Below are 25,327 nucleotides of genomic sequence, written 5' to 3' on the forward strand. Positions count from 1 at the left end.
ACAGTTATATAGAAGTCTTTTGTTTTCTCCACTGCTCTGCAGGTCACATATCAGGTATTTGTATCTCTGGGAGTCTTCTTCTGAGCTACTGTTTTCCACTGTTCCATTGTTTGTTTATCTCTGTACAACCACACTCTCCTCGCCACCCTTGCTTTATCCTGTCTTACGAATTGGTTGGATCAATTCTCCCATCACGTTCTTCCAAAAGTATGGCTGTCATTCTTGATTATTTGCATTTCCATAAACATTTTGGGAGTAGTTCTTAAAGTTCCCAAACCGTTAGAATTTTGATCAGAATTTCATCAAAATCATTTTCCACTTTGGGGTGAACTGACATCTTTACTGTGTTGAGTCTTCCAGTCCAAGGTCATGGCTCATCTCCCCATCTATATAGATCTTCCTTAAGGCCATCAATAAAATTTTATTAATTCCTCCACAAATGTCTCGCACAACTTTTGTGAGATCATTCCTAGATATTTTAGACATTTAAGATTCTTTTAAATGGTATTTTAAAAATTCCAGTTTCTATCTTTTTGCTCTTGGTGTTTGTCTTTTCATTGACTTTTGTCCAAAAATCCTGTTGAATACTGGAAATCTAATAATGTATCTTAGATTATTTGAATTTAGGCAAACATATCACCCACAAATAAGTTCTTTTCTAATTCTTACACATTTTGTTGATTTCTTTCCCCTTCCTTTGCTAGCTAGGATTTCCAAAACCACATTTAAAAGAAGGGATGTCAGTGCCCCCAAACTTAAAGGGCGTGCTTTCAATGATTCTTCCTTAGGTATAATGGTTGCTGCACGCTTTTTCCAAATATCCTTTAACAGGGTAAGAAAGTTCTTTCTATTCCTGGTTGCTATGTTTAAAAAGATAATGGGCAGATGGTAGATTTTATCAAATGCTTTTACCTCATCCCATGTGTTGATGAGCCCATGATTTTTGTCCTTTAATCTGTTAATGGAAATTTCTTGAAGTGACTTTCTAATATTAAACCAACCCTACATTCCTGAGATAACCTCAGGTTTTTTATGTTGCTGGATTCAGTTGGATAGAATTTTGTTGAGGATTTTTAAAAATTATGTATATCTACATGAGTGATATTAGCTTTTAATTTTCCTTTCTTGGTCAGGATTTGATGTCAAGCTTATGCTTGCCTTGTAACAAGTTGGGAAGTGTTCCTTCTTAAAATTTTACTTGAATATGCATTACAATCAACTGGTAAAAGTGTCTGGGCCTGAGGTTTGTGTTGAGGAAAGGTATTCATCAACTGATAATTTCTCTGAGGTTATAAGTTTTTAACTTCATCTTGAGTCAGTTTTGGAAAGTCTCTATTTTTATAAAAATTTTTATATATCTTATAGGTTTTCTAATTGCAAGAAGTTTGTTCAGAATATCCTCTTAAATCTTTTAAGGTCTTATGTTTCCTTTTTCCTTCCTATTTCCTTCCTATTTATGTGTTCTCTGTTTTTCTTGATGAGTCTTTTAAAAAGTTTATCTAGTATTTTATTTATTTATTTACAAAAGTTAATTTCTGCTGTTAATCTTTATTAGTTCCTTTTTTTTACTTTCTTTTCTTTGTGTGTGTGTGTTACGCGGGCCTCTCACTGTTGTGGCCCCGGACGCACAGGCCCAGCGGCCATGGCTCATGGGCCCAGCTGCTCCACGGCATGTGGGATCTTCCCCGACTGGGGCACGAATCCGTGTCCCCTGCATTGGCAGGCGGATTCTCAACCACTGCGCCACCAGGGAAGCCCCCTTTTTTTTACTTTCTTAAGATTTATTCTGTTTTTCTTTTCCTAATAGGTTGTCCACTTTGTTCATTAATTTTCAGCCTCCCTTCTTATATAAGCATTTATGTCTTCAGGGCCAAGCTGCACAGGGCTGGGGATTCCCTTGAGGCCTGAGGCTTGTCCTGCCTCAGCTCTGGGCCCTGCTTCACCATAATCACTGCAGCAGAGGTGCTTTATGTTTTGTTTTGTTTTGTTTTAACATCTTTATTGGAGTATAATTGCTTTACAATGGTGTGTTAGTTTCTGCTGTATCACAAAGTGAATCAGTTACATGTATACCCATATCCCCTCCCTCTTGCGTCTCCTTCCCACCCTCCCTATCCCAACCCTCTAGGTGGTCACAAAGCACGGAGGTGATCTCCCTGTGCTATGCGGCTGCTTCCTACTAGCTATCTATTTTACATTTGGTAGTGTATATATGTCCATGCCACGCTCTCACTTCGTCCCAGCTTACCCTTTCCCCTGCCCGTGTCCTCAAGTCCATTCTCTACGTCTGTGTCTTTATTCCTGTCCTGCCCCTAGGTTCTTCAGAACCCTTTTTTTTTTAGATTCCATACATATGTGTTAGCATACGGTATTTGTTTTTCTCTCTCTGACTTACTTCACTCTGTATGACTGACTCTAGGTCCATTTATGATAAAAACCCTCCAGAAAGTAGGCACAGAGGGAACTTACCTCAACATAATAAAAGCCATATATGACAAGCCCACAGCCAACATCGTTCTCAATGGTGAAAAACTGAAACCATTTCCATTAAGATCAGGAACAAGACAAGGTTGCCCATTCTCACCGCTATTATTCAACATAGTTTGGGAAGTTTTAGCCACAGTAATCAGAGAAGAAAAAGAAATAAAAGGAATCCAAATCGGAAAAGAAGTAAAACTGTCACTGTTTGCAGATGACATGATACTATACACAGACACTCCTAAAGATGCTACCAGAAAACTACTAGAGCTAATCAACGAATTTGGTAAAGTAACAGGATACAAAATTAATGCACAGAAATCTCTAGCATTCCTATACAATAATGATGAAAAATCTGAAAGAGAAATTAAGGAAACACTCCCATTTACCACTGCAACAAAAAGAATAAAATACCTAGGAATAAACCTACCTAAGGAGACAAAAGACCCGTATGGAGAAAATTATAAGACACTGATGAAAGAAATTAAAGATGATACAAACAGATGGAGAGATGTACCATGTTCCTGGATTGGAAGAATCGACATTGTGAAAATGACTATACTACCCAAAGCAGAGGTTTTTGCTGAACTGGTTGTGACCTGAGGGCAAGGGCAGGCCAGGGCTTGAAAGAGCCAACTGGACCCTGGGCTGCCAGCTGGCTCCCTCTGCTGGTGGTCCCAAGTCTTCCAAAACCCCTTCAGTTTCTGATGGCTGCAAACCTCAGTCATCTTGAATTCTCTTTCCCTACCTTGTTCCCTGAGCATTCACTCTGTGACCTGCCTGGCTGCTGGGGACATGGGCACAAATCAGCACTAGTCTGGATGAGAGACGGGCACTCATGCTCCTGCTGTTTCTCAGCTCAGCCCCTTCTACCCTCAGCCCTGAACAGATGCAACAGAGTTTTGACTTGGCCTCTGGACTCCTCCACTCTTCTGCGCTCTCCCAGAAAAGCCAGACGGATGCTCACAGATGTCGACATGTTCAGTCTCTGCTCAAAAGTCATACTGTGCCTTTTCCATTATGGTTTATCCCAGGAGATTGGATTTGGTTCCCTGTGCTATACAGTAGGACCTTGTTGTTTATCCATCCTAAATGTAATAGTTTGCATCTACTAACCCCAAACTCCCAGTCCATCCCCCCCCCACGCACCCTCCCCCTTGGCGACCTCAAGTCTGTTCTCTGTGTCTGTGAATATATGTCTATAAATGGAGTTACTTGGCTATATAGCAGAAATTAACACAACACTGTAAATCAACTATACTTCAAGGAAAAGGTCTACTGTGCCTTGATCACTGACTGCCTTGGGCATTTGTCTGGCCACTCCATGAGAGCAGGGACCTCGCCCCTTGTAGGCGCCACTAAATCAGAGACTGACATTGGGTAAGTGTGCGGTAAACATTTGCAGAAAGAATGGGAAAAAAGTGGCATTCAAGGGTCTTCATAATCTGGCCCCGCCCTACTCTTCCCAAGACTTCTTTTCTTTTCTAAGGCTCTCCATGAACTTTCTCCTGTAGCCAGCCTTCTTCATCAGGAGACAGAGGCAATGGCCCTGCTCTGGGTCAGCCCTGCTTGGCAGAGATTTGCACTGACAGTTTATAGATGAAGAGGGTAAGGCTCAGATAGGTTCAGCGACCCATCCAGTGAGGGCTGGTGAGTGACAGAGGCGGATCGTGCGCAAGTCACTGTATATATCACCTTGCTTCACCTCCAGAACAGCTCTGGGAGGGGCTGCTAATCGAATGTCCCATTTAACAGGGGGAGGCATGACGTCCAGGGGGTTGAAGGCCGGGCCCACGGCCACCCAGCTGGCCAGGATCTCAGCCCAAAATCTGACTGCAAAGCTTTTATCTCCTGCCTCACCACTTTCTCCTACTGTGAAGCAAAGAAGCCACAAAAGCCCTGCAAGCCACACACTGAAGATGGTTGAACAGGCAGGGCCGTGGTGCTAGAGAGGTTGAGATCTAGTGGGAAACTCATGAGCAGTTTATTGTGTTCTCAGTCAGGGGAAGGTGAGTCTCACTTCCTGGTGCCTATTATACGCACCAAGCCCTGGGGATGCAGTGGTGATACACTGTGCTCCTGACTGCAGGAGACCCTGAGTCTAGGGGAGGAAGGTGTCCAACTAGAGGCCCAGCACAGACCAGCGGGATCCACCACGTGGCAGAGCAGTGAGGACACAGAAGACTGGCTGTAATCCTGGTGTGTTAGTTTCCTAGGGCTGCTATAACAAATTACCATCAACTTGATGGCTTAAGAGAACACAAATTATTCTCTTACGGTTCTGGGGCCTGATGTCTGAAATCAGCCACTGGGCTGAGGTCAGGGTGTCGGCAGGGCTTGAAGTTCAGGAGAACCCATTTCCTTGCCCTTTCTAGCCCCCAGCTGCCTGCGTTCCTTGGTTTGAGACCCCTTCCTGGCATCATTCCAACCTCTAGCTCCCATCCTCACGTCTCCTTCTCCTCTGCCAGGCCTAACCTCCCTCTGCCTCCCTCTTATAAGGACCCTGTGATTACATTTAGGGCCCACCTGCGTAATCCAGGAAAGTCTCCCCATCTCCAGATCCTGAACTTAATTACATCTGCAAAGTCCCTTTTGTCATATCAGGTAATATCCACAGCTCACATCTGGGAACCGTTATTCAGACTCCCACACCTGGATTCACTACTTCTTAACTGGTTGATCCTGAGTAAGTCACTTTATCTCTCACAGCCTCATCAGTTTCCTCCAGTAAAATGGAGATAATAATCCCAATTGCAAGAAGGTCGTGGGTTTAAAGATGAAGTGGAATGATGTGAGCTATGATGCGTTACGTAGACTATTGATTTTAATCACCACATCTGACTTTGCTTCTATCAGATCCATCCTCAGCCCTCGGCCCTGCTGGGCTTGATGCAGACACAGGTAGACAAGTTTAAAAGCAAAATGAAGGGGACGGGGCTTGAAGTAAATTCCGTACGGAACTCCCCCGCGTCTGTCCTTTAGACCTGGCTGTGGGCAGGAGGGCACTGGCCTGTGGGCCCCGAGCCCTCACTCCGATAACGATACTGGGAAAGCAGGACTGGAGGCCGGTGGAGGCCCCCTGTTGCCCCCAGGTTTATTCAATGAACTGGGACCATTTAACAACAGTGCCCATTGGGAGAGGGGCAACTGGGGGGGGCGCTCCGTCTGCTTCCACAGGCTTTGGAGGTCTGTGACACTAGCAATGATGAGTATCAAGTTCATGGTACCGTGTGCACGCAGTAAGTGCTCAATACCTGTGGCCCCTCCCCTTTTTCCTCTTGCCCACCTGCTTCTTGAGGGCAGCCCCTGGGCTCTTCACGCCTTTCCCTTCTTAGGTCTAGAGAGAAGCCATGAGGAGTAGCAGAGATGTCAGCCAGGAGTCACCTGCAGCTCTGCCGCCCACTGGCCTGTGATCTGGGGCAATGGCTTAGCTGCCCTGTCCTCATGCACCTGACCCAGAGGAACTGAAGACACCTCCAGGTGTCACCTGGATCACCTCGATCCAGGTGAGGATCGAGGGGGACGGGAGTGGCAGGGAGTAAGTGCTCCGCTCATAAACGCCGGAGCTGATAGGAGAGCCTGCGTCTTGCCCTTCTCAGGGCTATTGCACTCTACAGGAGAGGCGGGGTGAAGACCCTGCCGGGGAGGACAGTCTGGCATGGGGAAGGGTTAAGGGCTGTGGGACTCAGTGGCATGCTCAGAGGACCTGAGTCACCTCTTACAGGGGCACCCTCGGCTAATGTGAGGAGGACGCTCATTTACCCCCGCTTCACAGGCAGGAGGGATTCGGGCAGGCTGGGGCGAGCCTGGGTGGTGGGAGAGGTTGGAGGGGGAAGGTCTGTGCGCCGGGTTAGGCCGGTCCTGCAGGAGGCGACACTTTGGGGTGCCTCACTCTGCCCTCTGCTGATGTCGTTTGTTTCCTCTAAGGGTTTTGCCCCTTAGTCTTAACAGTAGCCACACCAACTGATCACCTTACAATCATTTTCAAGGAGACTTTTATAGTGCTTAAAAATGAGCTATACTTATGCTTGTAGGGCTTTCGTGGGCATCAAACTAGGAAATGCACAAGGGAGCAACTGGCCCCCGTTATGAAATGCTGGGCGTTTCAGTTACACCCCTCCCCCCCAGCACTGCAGGATCCAGGGCTTCTGAGCCCTTTTTCCAAAGGCCTCCTTTACGCCAGAGGGCGGAGCGGTTTCTGAACAGAAACATCCCATCAATTGGATTTTGGGAAACCAAAGCCGACCGAAAGGCCGAAACAACCCCAAGAGGATGGGATTGCTTTTGAGTCTCGGCTGGGACCCAGGGGATCAGGCCTCCCCTACCCCAGCAGACGTGAGGGTCCAGGGTCTGAGTGTATGGGTCTCCCCTGGGAGACATCCACTGCTGTCTGGGGAAGGTCCTGCTGAGATTCAGGCCATATCCTGGGGGCCAAACACGTGCCTGGTCTTAGGGATATTTCATTTACTTTTCAGAGAGGGCATCCTGGGTTTCCTGGGAAACTAGCTTTGGTTGGGGGAGGCGTGGGGTTAAAGCTGGGGGTTTTGGAGGCATCTATCTCTCCCTTCATCCCATATTCCCGATGGATACAGAACCCCAGGAGCAGCCACCCCAAAGCACCCTGGGAGAAATCATATGCAAGTCTTGTGGGAGCACCTCTTTCTAAAGCATCCTGGGAACAGGATTCACATCCCTGGCATGTCCCGTTCCCTTAAAATCTAGAGAAAATGAATTCGCCTAGCTCTTCGGGGAAGCTGTCCCGAACTCCCTTCCGGGCAAGAGATGGCCCTGTCCACAACAGGGTCCTGAGGCTCGGAACCATGGAGAAGGTGAAAGGGGTCAGGGCGAGGGTTAACAACCAGGTCCTGGGGTTGCACACACAGGTGCCTCTTGAGCCTTGGACGTTTTAGTGCCAGAAATGAAATGTCACTAGAAACCCGGCCTTACAGTGATGTCCCAGTCCAACATCCCACATGCGCATTAACTGTCTAAAACAGTTTAAAACAGTTTTAGACGGTCATTAACAGTCTAAAAATTGTTCCCATCGGCTGGAACTTTGATGTGAGGTGATGGGTGGGATACGGTGACAGGAAGAGTGTCAGGAAGAGACACTAAGCCAGGGGCAGGTGACATGGCTGGCGGGATGCCATGAGCTTGGAAACGGCCGAGGCTGCGTGCCACAGAGGTCGAGGGTCTTTTGGAGCGCCCAGGTGGGATTGATGAGGTCCCCCAAAGTTCCCTGCATCCTTGCAAACCATGCCAGTAGGTCTCAGCCATTTGAAGCTGTCAGACGAAACTCTTCAGAACCAATGTCGCAGATCATGGGGAGATACCCCCTTGGGGCAGGCAACCCAGTGCCAGCCACATGCACAGGCAGCCCAGTGCCAGCCACATGCACCTTATGGTACCCAGAAACCACCGTCCCCTCCAACCAAAAGCCACGCCTCCCCCAACCAAAGCTAGGGGCCCTCTGCGGGACCCCGAGGTTTGGCATCCCCTTTCCAAACCCAGAGGAGCCTCCTCTGGGACAGGAGAAGTCTGCACATTGAAACCACCCTAGCTAAGAATCGAGATGCAGTGAATCACTCGTGTCTTACTGTGGCCGCTTTTGCTCGCAAACTGCCAGGGTGTCATCACACAGCCCTCCCGCTGCTCCAGTCCGACTTACCTGCAAGAGAGAACACAGATGGGGATGACAGACACCTTCCCTTGGGACCAGCACAGCCTCCGGGACGGGGCCAGTGCAGCCCCTCACACTGAGGGAGAGGTGGCTCTGAAAAGGCCTCCCCAGCATGGCAGAACCCTCAGGGTAACCCTCACGTTTCTCTCGATGCCTTGACCTTGACCAAGTCAACAGCCTGAGAGAAATGTGATGAGGCTCAGAGGTGGAGTCTGGAAAGAGGCTCTTCCCAGGAACCCAGGGTGATGGGGAGGCCGCGCCCACGGGCCTCCACGAGCATGAATGCACAGGGAGGCCGTAAAAGAGATTTGCCTTCTGAGCGGAGAGGTGGGAGCTTCCTCTGCTTGGACCCTTTCCTTGGGGAAGGGAACATGCGGACCAAGATATATTCTTTTCCTAGCATCCAGGGGCTTTGTGGTTCAGTGAATACTTTATCCTCTGCACAACTGCAAGCCAAAAGGAAGTAGCAGCTCCAGGGTGGAGTTTGGATTCGTCCTTAAAGAAGATGCTCCCCTTGCCCGTTTCCTGTGCATCCAAAGGAGGCAGGAGTCCATTCTGTTCATGCCACGCCGAGCTGCCTTTCACTGTTTCCCTGGCAGGATACTCCCAAGTTTTATAGTTCTCCAGACTATGAGGTGTGTTGGGGGCTCAGGCAATGGCAAGACAGCGCTGAGAGTTTTAAATAACGAGGCTTCTCCTCAAATATATATGCACATGCCCAGCACTCACTAGGAGATTTTAGTAAACACTGTTTCTCCTCCCTCAATGTTATGCTCCACGTTTCACTGAGTTTATATGCTCGGCGTGTGTATAGACTAACAGATACGCCTCTGTTGTCAAAAGCCTGAGGTACCAGTCGAACACTTGCACTGCCAATTTTTCTCTTGGAATGATTACTTTTAACCCAGTCCTGGATATTGACCTGAGTTTGGGAGCACCATCATCCAGGGGTATACAGCCCAAACCATAAGGCAAGTAAATGTTCACTTGAAATTCAAGATGGCAGCTCTGGGCTCAAGCTCACCTAGATTTAGTTGACTTTTCCATACCTTGCTAATGTCTAACACCAGGCTAGACTACGTATCTTCCCTGCATGCTTTCTCACAGTGTTGATATGCTAACATACATTGTGACACTCTAGTGCCCACCACTTCCTGGCTATTGGACCACTGTCCCTGTCTCAGGAGACGGGAAAAATATCTAACTCTCATATCAACCACTCAGGAGTCAACCTTGACACCTCCCTGGTCCCTATTTCCATGCTGAATCCATTACCAAGTTCTGTTGATTCTACCTTCTAAAGCTCTCTGGAATCCACTGTCGCTGTCTTAAACCAGGTCACCACCATCTGTGGAACTGATGGCCGGTGCTCATGCAGCCATCTTGGACCATGAAGCATCCATGGACTGATGTTGGCAGAACAGGAAGATGGAAAGAGCCAGAGTTCTTGATTGTTTGAAGCTGCCATCCCAGCCCTGTACCAACCACCTCCTGCTTTCTATTATGTGTGAGGGAAAAAAACTTCATGGTCTAATTTAATGTTATTTTGAAATTTGATCACATGCCGCTAAACCTTGTCCAACTGAATCACTGCGGCAGACAGAGGGCATCTGACCTGTGAACAAGAGTATACCAGGTGGAACACACAGGACTCTTGAGTTAGAAAGTGTCTGGGCAGGGAGATGGGAGGACAGGAAGGTTCCACGGGTGAGAGTGGGCCGTGGGGACGTGTCGGGGAAGTTATCGCAACCACATATGGTTGAGCAATTAGTCAGCTCCGGTACTATATGTCCACCTGTATTACCTCAGCTACTCCTCACAACACACAACCTTATGAGTCTGACTCGTTATTATTTCCATTTTATAAATGAGAAAAGTGAGTTTAGGGAGGTGAAGTAACTTGCCAAGGTCACACAGTCAGTAGTGGGGGAAGGATTCAACCCCAGGAAGCCTGGCTCCGGGGCCTGTCCCTCAGCTACTGACTTCTGGAGGTGTGTTTATTTTCTTAAATATGCAACAGATGAGTGTTTTTTATTTGCTTGTTTTTTCTGTTTTTTTTTTTTTTTACAAGTTGCTGAAGTACAAACAGAATTGACTGTCAGTCTTGAAGAAAACCTAAAGATCATCTAACTAAAGGCTTTCAGTTAAAATTAAAATTACTAATCAGTAGCAGTAATACTAGTAATAGCAGCTGGAGAGCCTTTGGTCAAACACAGTCTCTTGTGGAAGCTTGTCAAGAAATAAAAAGTAGGCTACCCCAGGTGAAGCAGGGTGTGGGACCCCAGGGAATCTAACATGCTTTCCTGTCTCTCCCACCTGCAGAGGAAATGACACCAATGCTCTTCCTGGGCCTTCCCCAGGCTGCTTCTGCCCTCTGCTGGTCACAGCTGGAATTGGCGGACATCTCCTCCCAGCGCTGGGACACAGGAAGCTCCAGACTCCAGCAAGAGGGTACTGCGGAGGCTTCCTCAGCATCCACTGCTCCCGCCGCCCTGTCCTCGTTGTGGGGGGAAGTGTCACACGACTTGTTAGGAGCAAAAGGGAGAGACTGCTTTATGTGAGGCTTGGTGCTCCCAGGAACTGCCCACAAGGTTACTCTGGACATCTGGACCAGGATGGAGAGGAGGAAGAGCCCGGCTGGAGTGGGGCAGGGGCTGGGTGGAGGAGAGAGGGAGAGGAGGAGGAGAGGAGGGGAGGGGAGGGAGGGGAAGGGGGAGGAGGAGGGGAGGGGAGGGGAGGGGAGGGGAGGGGGAGGGGGAGGAGAGGGGGAGGGGGAGGAGGAGGGGGAGGGGGAGGAGGAGGGGGAGGGGAAGGGGGAGGGGAGGGGAAGGGGGAGGGGGAGGGGAGGGGAGGGGAGGGGAAGGGGAAGGGGGAGGAGGAGGGGAGGGGGAGGGGAAGGGGAAGGGGAGGAGGAGGGGGGAGGGGAAGGGGAGGGGAGGAGGAGGGGAGGGGGAGGGGAAGGGGAGGGGAGGGGAGGGGGAGGGGAGGGGAAGGGGGAGGAGGAGGGGAGGGGGAGGGGAGGGGAAGGGGGAGGAGGAGGGGAGGGGGAGGGGAAGGGGAGGGGGAGGGGAAGGGGAGGGGGAGGGGGAGGGGAGGGGGAGGAGGAGGGGAGGGGAGGAAGAGGGGAGGGGGAGGGGAAGGGGAGAGGGGGAGGGGGAGGAAGGTCTACTGGAGAGACTGGGACAAGGTCATTATAGCCTTTAAGTGACTAACAGACCTACATCCTGAATCCAGCAATTATTACTTATTTTCAGAAACTGCCACTGAGAATGGTAACATAATTTTCATTCCACAGCTGTCAAGACCTTAGACTATGAGGTCAAACTATCTAGATTTGAGTCTTAGACACTAGATGTGTGCCCTTAGCAAGTTACTTAATCTCTTCAGGGCCCACTTTTCCCTTCAGGAACTGGGGATGCTCCAGGCCATAGAGAGGTGACCGAAAGGAACCCACGAGCAGAGGCAGGTGGAGTGCCAGCGCACGCCTGGCACGGGGCAGAGCTCAAAACCATGGAGCAAGCGCAATTACTGTCCACACAACACTAGCAAATGGCTGCAGGGATGTGAAGCTGGTCTGGCTTCCTGCCCCTAAAGGCAGGGAGCCGTGAGCAAGGACGTTGGAGCGTTGGCTAAGGTAACAGATGCTGTCCTCTGAAACGCAGACTGTAAACCTGCCTCTGCAAACTATAAGCCGTCTCAGCTTGCCTAAAGTCTAGGTCTTGGAGCTCTCTGAGCATTAGCCCTGCTCAGGGGCCACTTTTCTTCCCCCCTTTGGCACCTCTCACTTCCCCCTGGTTTCAGCTAAACAGAGAGAGCAGAGCATAGACAAATCTTTCTCCTGGAGTCCTGGCCCCATTTTATTTGACATTTGTTTATTCAACAAATATTTACTGAACGCCTTTTCTGAGCCCACCACCATTCTAGGGGTGGGGGAGTGAGCAGTGAACAGAATAGATGATCCACGTGTCTTCATGGAGCTTACACTTAAGTAGGGGTAAAGGGAGATAGGAAATCAACATGTAAACAACTACATGTAATGTGATAAAGAGTGAACATATCAGGGAGAAACAAGAAAGCAGGGAAGGGGAGAGGAGGGTTGCTGTCTGAAACTGGGAGGGGGTTGTCAGGGACAGTCTCCCTAAGGGGACATTTGCAGAGAAGGAGGTGAAAGTCTGAAGCTGTGCATGTGGATGTCTGGGGGAAGAGTACTTCCAGGCAGAGGGTGATAGCACAAGCAAAGGTCCTGAGGCAGGGGCAGGGGTGCCATGTTTATGGACCAGCAAGGAGGCTGAGTGGCCGGAGCAGAGTGAGTGAAGGGGTGGGGATAGAAGAATTAATGGAAGTGCGGGGGGGTGGGGAGCAGTTAGGATCACATCAGGCCTTTGGCCTTTACGCTAAGTGAGATGGAAAGCACTGGAGGGGTTCTGAACAGAGGAGGGACATGGTCTGATTGATTCTGTAGAGTATCCCTCTGTCTGCTGGCAAAGAATGAACTAAAAGAGTGGGAGGCAGGGGTAGAAGTGGGGAGGCTCATGCAATCATTCAGGACAGAGATGGGGGTGGTAGCTTCCCAATGAGAAAGGCTTGCCAGACATTTAGTGTCTGGAGAGAAGAGGGGAACAGGGGTGGTAGAGGGATGTCTGAACCAGTGGGTCCTGGCCCACAGGACTCTAAGGGGGCCAAGGAGGAGCTGGAAAGGCCAGAAAAGTCCATATCCCACCAACTAGCATATACAGGATATAGCTGGAATTCATGTATATATCTTTATTTTGATCTAGGTAGATGCTGTGGTCCTAAAAATAATGTTAATTTTAAAATGTTGCTGATTCGTTGTCTGCTTTGAATGCATTCGTGTTTTTGTTCAGTGGATCCTACCCATTGTTCTGCTGGTGGTGTGGATGGATTGGGGGTGAGGTCAGCCCACTGCAGACACAGAGGTGGACTCTGAATGCAGATAGCCTGGTTTGCAGGCCTGGCTGTGCCACTATAAGCCATGACCTTGAGCAGGTCGTTTCCCATCTCTGAGCCTCTGTGTATCCATCTGTGAAGTGGGGATGGTAGGGCCTGCCCCAGGGTGGTCGCTACTGTAGGCGGAGCACTTGGAATTCTGGAGGTGTTTATAGGAGGTGCCCCCGCTCCTGCCCCAGAAAAGCCGGCCTCTGTTTTTGCTTTACCATGGGCTTGCTGTGTGACCTTGGGGGACCTGTTCATCTCTTTGGTCCTTCATTTCCTCGGGTATCAAACAGGGATAAATGCAGGATGGAAAATACCAGTTCAGAGGGCTGGGATCAGAAAGTGTGACACGTCATATTGGTTGAGTCATTGATGAGGTCTCTGCATGCAGAAGGCGCTCAGTCAACACTCTCCTTGCGGATGAATCAGTGCTGCTGTCCCAGAGAGGATCCCCGGGAGAGCCCAGCCGGGTTCCAAGGGCTCGGACCTCTCCAGGCAATTCCCTGTGGTCAGAGCTCTGGCCCTTGGAGCAGGTGGCCTGTTTGCCCTCTGCTTTCTGCCTCCGTTGTCCCCGTGCGTCCTTCCTGCGTCCAGAGTGTGATGGGCAGGCCTCCAGGGCCCAGGTCATTCCCAGGTGACCTCATCCAGCATCACGGCTCTACACACCATCTCTACACCCATGATCCACAATTACCATCTCCCGCCCGGCTCTCTCCTGAACTCCAGACTTCTGCTGCCAGCTGCTTCCTTCCCATTTCCACTTCAGTGTCTAACAGAACCCTCAGACTTAAAACAAGACCCCTGAAATTTCCCCCCAAACCCGCCCTATGTCTTCCAGTGGCATTTAATGGAAACTATTCTCCCAGGCGCTTGAACACAACTTTCGGAGACTTCCTTGACGCTGGCCTCTCTCACACCCACATCCAGTCCATCAGCGTCTCCTGCCGGCTCTGCCTTCCACATCAACCCAGAGATGGTCACTGCTCGCCACTGCCACCTGCTCCCCTACCACCCCTGTCCAAGGCGCCACCTCCCACTGCCTGGTGGCTTCCTAACTGGTCTCTATGTCTCCCTCGTCCAGTCTTATCACGGCAGCCCAGTGACTCTTCTGTAAACCGAAGTCAGATCATTTTATAAATTATATAAATTTAAGCCCAGAAAGTTTCTGCTCAAAATCCTTCAGTAGCTCCTAATTTCACCTCAGAATTGAACAAAGAGCCTTGAGAAGATACTTGTCTTGGCTAGAGACAAAACTTGCAACAAGAAACTATACCTACGCCCTGGAGCTTACAGTGTGGGAAACACAGACAGCAAGGACTACGCACTGATAGTTTCATATTGTGATGGTTCTATGAAGACCCTGCCAACATTGGGGGAGGGATGCTCTCTGAGGAGGTGTTATTTAAGACATGAAAAAGACTGAGAGCTGAAGGGGACTCTTGAGACATTGACTTTAATAATTCTTCCTGCCCCATTTATATAGGGAGGAAAAAGAAGCCCAGAGTGGTGAAGTGACCTGCCCAAGGCCACACAGCATATTACTTACAGAACTGGAATTCCAAGGCAGGCTTCCTGACAGCCTGGTTTGTGGCTAATGAATGCCGGCCTGGAGCTGCGATTCCTGACAGTGATGTCTGGGAAAGCTATGAGATATTAATCTTCTCTTAAAAGTGTGTGTGTGTGTACATATATATATATATAATATATATATTATATATATAATATAAAAATATATTATATATATTATATATATAATATAAAAGAATAAAAGGAGTATATATCTCACACTTAACATGTCCACACCTGATACTTCCTCTGATGAGCCACGATACTGATGTTACCCACTGGGTTAATGGTGACTCCATCCTGCCGTTTGCTCAGGCGCAAAAGCCCCTTGCGGTCAGTCTGGATTTCTCTGTCTCACCCTCACACCTCGTCTCTCAGCAAATCCGGTTGGCTCTATATTCACAGTACATCCAGAATCTGTCCCCTTCTCATCACCTTCACTGCTACCATCCTGGTCGGAGACACCATCACCTCCCACAAGGTCCTTGCAGAAGCCTCCCAGGTGCTTCCCTGCCTCTGCCCGTGACCCCAGCCCCACCCCCAGTCCGTCAGTCCGTGCACAACACAGCTGTTAACATGCCATTTGGGTTTCACTCCAAACCCGCCAGCAGCTCCCTTTCTCATGCAGGGTAAAAGCCACAGCCCTACCCCTGACCTGCAGGCCACACACCTTTGTCCTCTTGTCACCTCCCTGGCCACTTCGCCTCTACCCTCCCCTTGATCCTCCGACCCTGGCACATTCCTGGCCGTGCACTGGCTGTTTACTCTGCCCGGAAAGCTCTCTTCCCAGAGACGTGCACATTCGCCCCTATTACCTTCGGGTTGTACTCAACCAGGCTAGGCTGTCCTGACCACTCTAGCTGAAATTTCAGGTTGTTCCCTGCTTGATTTTTTCTTTGCTCTTACGATGAGGTGCCCTACTTATTTTTCTTATCTTTTTTGTTGTCTACATATTTAATAAGGTGTCTGTTCTTCTGGGTGTGGCTCCCTGGGTACCCCTCTCCCCTAAACTGCTCCTGGCTTCCTGTACCACTCAGCACAGATTTCCGGTCAGGTCTGTCTAGCCCCCTTTGGACACCAGGTGGCGCCCATATCACGCCAAGCTCTTGGCTTCCAGGGCCCTTGAAGGAATGAGACCCTGAGAATCTGCCCAGGAGAGGCCAGTGGCCTGATCCCTCCCAGACACCACCCCTTAAAAAGAGGATGCTTTTTTTGACCCCACGATGAGGACTGGCTTCTCTTAGACCTGGGGATTCACAATTCTTCCCCGTGGAAGAGAAGGAGGCCTCTTCCTGGCTTACTCTGGACTCAAAGTTCCCTACCCCCAACCCACGCCAGGGAACCCTGCGGACAGCCGACTGTGTGCTAGGTGCTGTGCTGGGTGCTTTTCTCCGGTTTTCCCACTCAATTCTCACCATAGCTCTGTTCCCATTTGTAGATACTGTAGATGTGGAAATTGGGGTTCCGAGAGGCCAGGCTGCTTGTCTGAGGTCATACAGCTGGTAAGTGCAGAGCTGGGATTCCAACCCAGGCTCCCTTGACTCAAAGTCAAGGCTCTTCCACTGTATCATATGTCCCCCCCAGCCTCACCCCCAAGCAGAGAATGGCCTGCAGAGAAGGCAAAGTCGGAAGCTGGTCCATCCTTAGGTTATCACATTTCAGGAATCAGGGAGGGGAAATGACACTTGTTTGTGCTGGCCCTTTTCTTTCATTTTCTGCCCATGTCCCTGACAATAAGGATGTGTAAACTGAGCCCAGAGAGGTTCCGGCACTCGCCCAAGGTCACGCAGCAGAGCTGTGTTCTTTCTCCCCACCTCCCTGCCTCAGGGTCTCTGCAGAGATGCTGAGGTGGAGAGGCAGAGCCTCTGCAGCCTGTGCCAAAGGAGGCCATGTGCAGAGAGCGATGGGTAGATGCTCTTCAAAGCCTTGCAAGGAAGCACCAATGGGGGGGGCCTCGGAGGGGGCCTCGTGAGGTTGAAAGGGATATAGGATTTGAAGACAGAATAGTAATTACAGAAGAATTAATGATTCAGGAGGCTTTGGTTGGACAGGGTCTGATCTCAGGGTTCTCCTAGGGCAGGGGTCCCCAACCCCCAGGCCACAGACTGGTACTGGTACCAGACTGCGGCCCGTTAGGAACCTGGCCACGCAGCAGGGGTGAGCAAGCGAAGCTTCCTCTGCCGCCCCCATCGCTGCCCACAGCTCCCCATCTTTCCCCATCGCTGCCCATCGCTCGCATTACCGCCTAAACCTTCCCCCCAACCCATGGAAAAACTGTCTTCCGCGAAACCGGTCCCTGGTGCCAAAAAGGTTAGGGACTGCTGTTCTAGGGCTTTCTGAGTCTCTTCCCTGTCCTGTCACCTCGAGTATTTATTTCCCTCACTACTTTAAATATTGATTCAGATGCTTGTTCTCCTGCCCCACAGGTCCAGATGAGTCTGCGCTGTGAAACAGGCAGGAGGACAGGACAGGAACGAAGGGCCTCTGCTGTGGGGAGGGCTCAGCGCTGAGGGCAGACTTCTGTCCGGCTGTCCTGGCCCCCAGGGGAGGCACAGCCCTGACACGCTGGGGATGTCCCCGGGCGGTTGGTGGGTGTGGCCGTGTGGCCTGTCATTGCCATCGTGGCATCTGTCATCACTGAGCTGTGTGTGCAGCGCTATCCTTTCTCTGGTCAGGACTGGGGCTGCGAGCTGACAGGCCTGGCCCTGGTCACCAGCTCGTCAGTGGCTGAGCTGGGATACCTCCCAGGTCTGTGGTCTCCCTGGCCCCCAGGGCTTAAAGGTGGGAAGGAGGGGAGCCAGAGGCCCCCCCAAGGAGAGGCTGGGAGCACATGGCAGCCCCAGCTCCAGCCCAGCATCTGGGGGAGACGCAAGAGATTGTATCACCACTAGAGAGCCTTTTCCTCGGCTTCTGATGAAAAGGAAAAATCAGCAGTTTGGGGCCTGGTGGCTCCATGGTTGGGAAGATGGCTCTCCGTCTATGCAGGGAGATAAATCTGTTTTCTGTTTCTGTTTTTTCACATAAATTCTGTCCAGGACAGCTTTTCTTTGGGTCTCCAGCTGCTTTTGAAAAGTCTTTGATATGGAGAATGGCAGAGACAAGTCACCAAGGCTCAGACTTGTCCTGGATTCCTGAAGCCCATTCATGGCTCCTGGGGCCATGCAGGTAGATACCCTCAGCGTTTCTTGAGCACCTACTACGTGCCAGGCACTCACAGACATTTTCTGCTTCCATCCTCACAGCTGCCCTGGGAGGGAGGAATTCTAATGCCCATTTCACAGATGAGGAAGCTGCCTGTCCAGTGCGCTCCAGACAGGAGCTACTCTCTCCTGTACCAGGCAACTCTGCAGACATGCTCTCACAGAGCTGACTGTCCCTGTTCGTAGAAGAGGGAACAGAAGCTCAGAGAGGGAATCACCTGGGCAAGGTCACATAGCAAGTCACTGACAATCTGTAGCCCTGTCTCCTAATTCCTAACCCAGTGTTCCCTCCACTGTCCCACACTCAAGCTGTTCTCAGTTGCTTATACCTGGTATGAACAGGGGAAGGAGGTAGCCTTGGAGATGTGATTATCTGGACCCAGCACCAATCAGAATGGCTCCCTCTGAGCCTCAGTTTCTGGACCTGTGAAATGGGAGTGATGCTGCACTCTGGAATTATATCTTTTTTTTTTTTTTTTTTTGCAGTACGCGGGCCTCTCACTGTTGTGGCCTCTCCCGTTGCAGAGCACAGGCTCCGGACGCGCAGGCTCAGCGGCCATGGCTCACGGGCCCAGCCTCTCCGCGGCATGTGGGATCTTCCTGGACCGGGGCACGAACCCGTGTCCCCTGCATTTGCAGGCGGACTCCCAACCACCAGGGAAGCCCCGGAATTATATCTTTAAGACAGTCTCACAATTTGTTTCTTTTCTTCCAACCTTCCTCCTCGGACATTTCCTTCTAGATCACAAGGCCATGCTTGTTCCCTTGGGGTACCATCGTTTCCTAGGAGACTCCCTCCACACCTGGTCTCACTGTTCCTTGAATGTGCCGTGCTCATTCACACCCCCATGAGGTGCCCAGGCTGACCCCTCTGCTGAGAGTGCCCTTTTCTCTTTTTTTTGCTTTACATCCCTCCCTTGTTTCAAAATTTACAGTGGCTCCAAATTAGTTAGCAAGGGCCTTTTCTTCTGCCCTCCCCCAAGTCCCAAGGCACCCCTCTCCATTCCAGTCATATAACTACACTCTAGATTTCCCAAACAGGCCAGGCTCTCTCTTGCTTCTCTGCCTCGGCACTTGCTGCCCCTCTGCTGGGACGCTCTTCTCCCCTTGTGCACTGGGTGAACTCCTACTCATCCGTAAGACCCAGCCCAAATGTTCCCTTCTTTGGGAAGTCTTTCTTGGTCCTTTGGCCCACCTTGGGTAGAGGCGATTGAGACCACACGCTTGCTTCATTACTCGTGTTCACCAGCGCATCGTAGAAACAATAATCATATGTTGATCGAGTCATAGCATTCAGCACATTGAATTATCAGTGTCTGCTGTCTGTCTCATCCACCCAGCAGTCACTGAGTAAATATTTATTGAGCCTTACTACATGCCATCTATCTTTAACCTCTTTTTCTGATGTGGCTGTGAGTTTCCTGAGGGGAGGGACTGTGCCTGGATCACCCCAGTAGCCCCAGAGTCAGCATCTGCCCTCAAAATTCTCACAGACTATTTACCTACTGTTCACATCACACTCATTTCTGCTCTTCACCAGAGAAGCCCAGCTAACCCCTGACCCCAGCTCCCTGCCCTCCCTCCACAGGCCCAGACTGGCCCCGGAAGTGGATCAGGTGTTCCCAGAATACCTAGCAGCCTGGGCAGGGTCTGCTCAGCACTTGCCCGCTGCCCCCTCCTCAGCCCAGCTTCTGGGCATGGAAAATACCCCATGTTGCTTTTTATGACAGTTATGAAGAAGACAGACAGACAGACAGACAGACAGGTCCAAGTCCTTTCCTTGGGGCCAGTGGGGGAGGGGATCATCTCCTTTCACAAAACCCATTGTTTATAGGGATTCCGGCCTGTCTGGTTTCCCTTTTTCAGGTTCAGGTTTAATCCATTTCCCAAATATGTTCGGGGGTGCATTTGGTGTCCCTACTAGGCGTGCCTGTGCTGGGGATGCAGAGGCTGGGGGCGACCGGGGGGTGGCAGCCCTGAATGCTAAGGCAATCCTGCGTGCAGAGGGGCCAGCTATCCAGAGGAGGGCCAGCCGGGGCTCCAGGGTGTGGGGAGCATGATATAACTGAGCACTGGCAAAGAGGCCAGGGCTGCTAGAGCAGGCAGAGGGAGCGTGTAGCAGAACCAAGGCATCTGACTGCCACCTCTGGGCTGCAGTAGCTTCGCAGCTGCAGGGCCTTCTATTGGATGCCTGAGGCCCTTCTTCACTCACACCCAACATCGGGCAGATGGGTCTCTGACTGACTTGGTGGGGCCTTGACTGTCCAGGGCCCCTCTCAGGGCAGGTCACGTTCCCCTTACACCCCTGAGTTTCAGCCTTACCCCTCTGATCTATCTCTCTCCTTCTGGCCCTGACCTAGGACCTTAGCCTGGAGGTCCCTGTGTGGACAAGTCCCCCTTCCCCACCCCCATGACTCCCCTTGTCAGACCCTCAGGCCTGCCTTAGAGTCCCCAGACCTGTGCCGGGTCAGGAAAGAGTGTCTGTTTCCCAGGGCCGCGAGTTTAAGCAGCTGGGCTAACATGAGATTGATGCTTATGTCAGGGGTGAAGGAGGGAACAGATGTTTTCTGAACAGCAAATCCATAGATGCAGGAGGCGGGAGAGGATGAGAAGGAGGGACAAAGCGATTTTGCATTCTGGAGTCAGCCTGGGGCCTGGTGGATGGAAGTGCTCAGCGGGGGCTGGGGGGAGGGCAGTCTGTGGGAAGCACCGGGTGGGCTCCGGTCCAGAGCTGCTCTCAGTGCCACGGGCTGCAGGCTGGAAGGAGGCCAGGAGGCCAAGGGTGCGGATTTTCTGTCTGACCCCTCCGTGCATGGCCAGAGGTCCCCGCCAGGGGACTGGGGGCCAAACCTGTGCTGCTCACAAACCCCGGACGTGAATCCTGAAAATTAACCCTGAGCTCCCCTCCAAGAGACACCCCATTACCAGAAATGTATGTACCGCAATGCTGTGTGCGTGTAAATATTCACATATCGATGGGCGTCTTAGCGGGACAACCAGACCTGGAGTGAGATCTTTAAATCATGGCTTTACAGCCCAGCTCCTGGGCATGGAAAATACCCCATGTTGCTTTTTATGACAGTTATGAAGAAATAAGTGCCTTCTTCTTTATTACATGTGTTATTGATTTTTTGCCCTGCAAACAGTGTTCCTGGAAGTTTTCTCACAGGGTCTGGTGGGGGGCATTAGAGCCAGGGAAGAAAGCAAACCCAAACCCTTCGGAGTCAGAGAGACTGAAGTTGAAATTCTAGCTCTAATACCTATTGTGCAATTTTAAGGACCTCAACCTCTCTGAGCCTCAGTTTCCCCACTTGTAGTAATGGGGCTTGTGATATGCACACGCTGCTGTGAGGGTGAAAGGCCCTGGCTTGAATAAAGAGATTTGGGCTCACAGGAGCCCTGGGGCTGATTTGTCCTGCCTCTAGGTGATGGAGGAGGCCGCGTGCGTGTCTGACGGGGGGCAGGGGGCAGCCGGCCATGGGCGTGATTCGTGCTTGCCTGGGAAGTCCCTGGGCCCAACAGTTCCCCATCTGGACCAAATGCCACAGGAGAGACCCTTTTGGTTGCATTCTCTTTTTCGAATGCCATCTGTGTGTGTGTGTGTGTGTGTGTGTGTGTGTGTGTGTGTAGGGGGCGGAGGTGATCCCAAAGGCAGAAAATCCCCACGTGCTTCTCCACAAAGCTGGGGAGGAAGAAAGGGTGGGCCAGGCCGGAATCCCCGACACTGTCAGAATGACACCAGGCATGGCTTCGGGAATGAAGACTTTTCGTTAAAAGCTCTGACATGGGGCTTCCCTGGTGGCGCAGCGGTTGAGAGTCCGCCTGCCGATGCAGGGGACACGGGTTCGTGCCTAGGTCTGGGAAGGTCCCACATGCCGTGGAGCGGCTGGGCCCGTGAGCCATGGCCGCTGAGCCTGCGCGTCCGGAGCCTGTGCTCCGCAACGGGAGAGGCTACAACAGTGAGAGGCCCGCGTACCGCAAAAAAAAAAAAAAAAAAAAAAGCTCTGACATGTACTGGAGAGAGAGGACACCTGACCTCCTCATCCTGCTGATATGTTTCCTCAGGGGCCCCTGGACCCTGGAATCAAGGGAAGGCCCAGGCCCCTCTCCTTTCCAGCAGGTCCCTTAAAGCGCGAGCCTGTCCCCCCAGCCTCGGTGCTGGGTGGGGCTGAGGGCAGAGTGCGAGCGGGGCTCCCACCTCGGCCCTGGCAAGTCTCAGCCTTTATGTACATCACTTGGGGAGAGCTAAACACCACAGGCTGGTTCGAAACAGACCCTCCAAGCTCTGTCTGCACGTCAAATCAAAGTACTCCAGGCTTTGGTGGATGCCTGAGGGCCAGGAGCTGCCCTGCAGCTTGGACACCGGGGTCCGTGGGGTCAGCCAGGCCCTTGAGCACTGGCAGGAGGACCTGGTATTTTGCGATTTTTCTGGGACTTGAAGTCATCTCAGCCCCTTCCCAGCGCAGCTTGGCATCATGAGAAGCAAGAACCAACCCCTTGAGCATGGAGGGTAGCAGCCCAAACTAGTATGGGTCAGGCCGGCCTGGTGCTGGTTCCAGTGGGGAGTGCAGGGGGCTTGCTAAGGGGCAGAGGAAATCTGCTTGAAGACGCTCGAGAAGCAGAGCTTGCTCACAATTCGGGAGGCATGTGACCCGGCAGGGCTGCCCCGTGAGGCTTCCAGCCCAGGTGGTTTGCGATGCAAGGACTGTGCCTTGAGCTGCTGACGCAGAAAAGGGATTAATGACCAGCCCTGGGAGGCCAGAGAGCCAGGCCTGGAGACATAGATATTCTCTGTTACATAAGAATTTTTTTTTTCTCATACTGTTCAGGGCCATTAACAGCTTTGTCACGGGAGCATTCTTTGAGAGCCACTGGGCAAACAGTGCCCTATGCCAGAGGCTGGGGTCCTGTTCCTGTCTTCCCCGTGAAGTCCACACACACACACACACACACACACACACCAAAAAGGAGGGGGGACAGCCAGGACCACAGCCCACATCGGCCCCCAAGGAGGACACTGGCTACAGCTCCTGCTGCAGCCACCAGGTCACCTTCTCCCTGGAAGGTCACCTGCCTGTCTCGGGCTCCCCAGCCCACTGGGCTTAGGACACACACACACACCCTCTCTGCAAGGGAAGCTGGGAAAGTGAGTATCTGTTCTTCCGGGCTTCTCGAGAGGGAGGTGGACCCTGCCTCCCACCAAAACTTGTTAGGTGGGGGAGTTTCTCAAATCTAGGAGACGTTTTCAAATGCTGAAGTAACCATGCCCATCCCTCCGCCGCCCGAAAGATAAATGTCACTACACGGAACTCGTTTGACAGCCTCACTGCAATGTGCCCCTCACCCACCCATGTCTCAGGCTGCAGCCCTGAGAGGTCCAGCTTCTGAATCCTGCCTGGGCAGCAGGAGGGCGGGGCAGGGTGCCTTGGGGCTCCAGATTCAGGGAGAAGACCCTTCCCACCCCTGCCCACCCCCGTGTCAGTGTCCCTGCCCCTGGTCCAGCGTGGTTAGCTGCACAGGGAATTTCTAGTCAACTTGAAGCACTCACCCCAGACCCTCCCTCCCAGCAGCACCCGTTGGTTGGGTGGTTGGTTGGTTGGTTGGTTTCCTGGTTTACTGTCAGAAGCAGTGACACCAGCTCAGGGTGGCTGAGGTGAAAGGGGGCGGGGTGCCTCCTGCACCCCTCTTGGAAAGCCAGCATGCTCTGATTGGAAGAGCTAAGTGCTGGGAGCCTAAGAGTCCTGGGCTTGAATTGCAGCCTTCGCATCTAACAGCTGGGGAGGCTTGGACACGTGGCCGAGCCTCAGTTTCCCTGTTTGTCGAATGCAAGTACTCAGACCTGGACAGCAGGGTGATTCTAAGAGTTAAAGGAAACAATGACTCAAACGTGCTTAGCATAACGCCTGGCACACATACAGTCCGGTCTCCACAAGGGTTACCAGTGTGGTCATACCCCCCTCTGCTTCAGACCTTCCAGCAACTTCCAAACTCCTCGCCATGGCCTGCAACGTCTGCAGGGCAGGGTCCAGCCTCCTCCCCGGCCACTCACTCCACCGCTCACTACACTTTGGGAAGCTTTCGTTTCGTTATGCCCAGCGATGTTGTTCCCACCATGGGGCTTTGCCCAAGCTCTTCCCCAGGTCTGTGATGCTTGCGCCCCATTCGTGGGGGTGTGGCTCCTCAGTGAGCCCTGATCCCCGGGTCCAAAGCAGCACTGCTGCCCAGTTCCCAGCCCAGTTACGCTGTAACGCATTATATTGTTTTCCTGCCCTTCAAAACCTTTGCGCCTCTGTAATCATTGTAACGGGAGGTGGATGAAGACATCCTGCTGCCCAGGATTTTGGCTAAAGCTTACAATCTGGGGACAGCGGCTGGGAAGTAACCCTAGATACATAAATAGAACAGAGTTGCTGGATGCGTGTTAGACTTGCTGAGAGAAAGTGCGACGGGTTTTGTGACTAACCATCCCAAGCCAGTGTACAAGAGGATAGACATTCCCAAGGAGATGGGGGGAAGGGAATTTGTAGGAGTAAGTGCACTTTTGATTCTCCTCCTTCCTTTCCATGAGGGGGCTGTCCCCGGGGTCACAGCCCAGTGATGGGGAACCAGAACTCCTCCCAGAGGTGAGGCTGCCCACGTGAAAGGGAGCCGGCATTTCATGCCATGGTAGGGGGTCCTGAGCGGCAGACACCTAGTGCAGCCTCAGGCCTGAAGCTTGGCGACAGAGCCCTTGGGAGAGCTTCCTGAGTCCCTGGGGTCTGGGGGTGTATATGAACGTAAGATTGGAGGCTGCATCCCCCTGGAGAATTCAGGAGGTGGGGGGCTGCGCTGAAGCAGCCTCAGGTGGCCTCCTACAGAGAGAGGGCAGCTGGGCGCTGCCCTCTGGTAAAGCGGAAGTTTGCCAGTTTCTTGCGGCCAAGGGGGCTGAGGAAGGTAAGCAGGCTTGAGGCATTTGCACAAGATACCCTCCCCCTCCCCCTGCCAAGAGGGCTGCTGCCTGGACAAGAGGACCCCCAGGCAGAGAGAGGCTGTGACTAATGGGGTGAAGGTGGCCCAGCAGCTGGGGACACAAGGATGCTTACAGGAGCTCAGCTGACAAGGGCATCTATCTACAACAGGCTGGGAAAAAGAAAGCCCGCCACCAAGGAGCCCCACGAAAGAGCCAGCATTGGGAAGCTGACAGCAGGCCACGTGATAGAACAGCCATGCTGGCTGGGAGAAAATCAGCAGCAGCTCCAGCCACGTCCGAAGACCCTTGTCTCTCCTCGGCCAAGCCTCCCCGCTGCCCTGCACCAGAAACAGGAAGGTTAGGAAGGGAGGGAAAAGTTTGGAAGTGCAGGCTGGCTGTGCCTCCCCCAACCCCCCCGCCCAGGTCTGAGTGCTGAGACAGGCGAGAAATTTCAAACTGCACGTGAGACTGAAGTTCTAACCGGATGGGACTTTCAGACAC

At 51.8% G+C, this 25,327-nt stretch overlaps 1 protein-coding gene and 1 long non-coding RNA gene across 2 annotated transcripts in view; both read right to left on the reverse strand.

Moving 5' to 3' along the window:
* The window catches only part of KCNIP1 (potassium voltage-gated channel interacting protein 1), a 226,897-nt gene that overhangs the window by 84,515 nt on the left and 117,055 nt on the right, over positions 1-25,327 (reverse strand). The window lies entirely within an intron of this gene.
* Positions 8,076-25,327, reverse strand: part of LOC125963881 (uncharacterized) — a 109,563-nt gene continuing 92,311 nt past the window's right edge. Inside the window, exon 4 of the long non-coding RNA XR_007476305.1 lies at positions 8,076-8,146. This is a non-coding gene — a long non-coding RNA (uncharacterized LOC125963881). The remainder of the gene's footprint in view (positions 8,147-25,327) is intronic.

The sequence above is a fragment of the Orcinus orca genome, chromosome 3 (assembly GCF_937001465.1).
Source record: "Orcinus orca chromosome 3, mOrcOrc1.1, whole genome shotgun sequence".
Lineage (NCBI taxonomy): Eukaryota > Metazoa > Chordata > Mammalia > Artiodactyla > Delphinidae > Orcinus > Orcinus orca.